General features: G+C 44.1%; 1 long non-coding RNA gene across 1 annotated transcript; it reads left to right on the top strand.

Annotated features, from left to right (window-relative positions):
- Positions 1 to 248: 248 nt before the first annotated feature.
- Positions 249 to 1,084, top strand: LOC103883674. Its single transcript, XR_002521385.1, has 2 exons — positions 249 to 459; positions 559 to 1,084. It is a non-coding gene; the product is annotated as an uncharacterized LOC103883674 (long non-coding RNA).
- The last annotated feature ends 692 nt before the right edge of the window (positions 1,085 to 1,776 follow it).

Below are 1,776 nucleotides of genomic sequence, written 5' to 3'. Positions count from 1 at the left end.
TCATCTGCTCTTCTCTAGCTCTCAGTTTCCCCCTCTCTCTTCTCTTTTTATTTTATTTATTTATTTTTATTTATTTTTTGAGACAGAGTCTCGCTCTGTCCAGCCCAGGCTAGAGTGCAATGGCGCGATCTCGGCTCACTGCAACCTCTACCTCCTGGGTTCCAGCAATTCTCCTGCCTCAGCCTCCCGAGTAGCTGGGATTACAGGCATGCGCCACCACACCCAGCTAATTTTTGTAATTTTAGTAGAGACGGGGTTTCACCATGTTGACCAGGATGGTCTTGATCTCTTGACCTCGTGATCCACCCACCTTGGCCTCCCAAAGTGCTGGGATTACAGGCGTGAGCCACTGCACCTGGCCTCTTCTCTTTTTAGATAAAATAAAGAGATGCTGTGTTGTAGGGTCTGTCTCTGAGACCATATTGTGGGAGAAGAGACCATGCTTCGGAAAGATGCAGAGTGAGTGTGATATTGGAGTGGAAAGTGCTTCCCCTGCATCTCTTGGTTTCTCTTCTTCTGAATCTCTTGTCATCTGATCTGAATTTTCTCCCTTTTTAGGGAAGCCCTGCACCTCAAGGGATCGAGATGGGAGACTGAGGGAACCCTGGGGTCTCTGCTCTCTCCCTCACTGGGAAACAAGCTCTGTTTCTTCACGTGCCAGAGCCCTGCCTCTGTGGGTGCAGCCTGAGGACAAAGACAGTGCTGCATTCCCCGATCCCTTGCCCCCTACAACCTCCTGCCCAGCCTCTTGGGTGTTCCTCAGCTTGTAGTCAGGGAGGAAGCAGCCATCTCCTCCGATGACTGACTTCAAGCCTCAACTCTCCCACAGCTCCTCAAAAGCCAAGGCTGAGGCCAAGTCCCAGCTGCTGCCTTGGGACAGGTGAAGAGCCTCCTGCAATCTCATGCACAAGCTGGTACCCATGAGCATGTGGCCTAAGAGTATTATTGACCCACTCTCCAAGTCCTTGCCAGAGGAATCCCTGCACACATATATCCACAATGAAGGATCCCTAATGATATCACTTATGAAAGATGACAAGTCCTTTCTACCACTCTTAAGTGAAAGTATATTTAGTCAATTATGGTCTTTCTCTCGAGTCTACTGAAAGCATGGTAAGAGTCTGTTTTAACTGAGAATATTTTTTATCTCCTCATTCTACTCCCAAATGAGTTTTTCAGGGTCCTGTGGTCTTGATGGTCTTTCAACTATAGCTGCCTATAAACCCTGTACATAGGGGACACTGTGACCCTTGGATCTTTTTCTATAGTGTCCACGTTCCAGTGGGCCATAGAGCCAGATTCACTTGAATTCAATTTCCAAAAACAAACCTGCTGGGATTTTGATTGGAATTGTATTGAATCTATGCATTCGTTTTGAGAACTGACATAATTACAATATGATGTTCCCATTTGTGAACATGATATAACCCTACATTTATTTAGGTCTTTAAGTTCCTTCAATAATGCTTTGTAGTTCAGTGTGGAGGTCTTGCACATTTTTCATTTGATTTATTCCTAGGCATTTGATGGACTTTGCTGCTATTGTAAATTGTGTTTTAGAAGGGATTTTCGTAAGCACTAGTGATTGGTAGTGTAAGAAGGAGAGCCCCAGCAATACCTGCCCTTCATCTTTAAAGAAATCCCAGCTTTATGGAGATATAATTCATATTCCATACAATTCACCCATTTAAAGTATACAATTCAATGGTTTTTAGAATATTTGTAGGTATGTGTAACTATCATCACTGTCAATTATAAAACATTTTCATCATCTTA

This window comes from Papio anubis, chromosome 6 (genome assembly GCF_008728515.1).
Source record: "Papio anubis isolate 15944 chromosome 6, Panubis1.0, whole genome shotgun sequence".
NCBI classification, from domain to species: Eukaryota; Metazoa; Chordata; class Mammalia; order Primates; family Cercopithecidae; genus Papio; species Papio anubis.
This window is presented reverse-complemented; position numbering and strand designations above follow the sequence as displayed.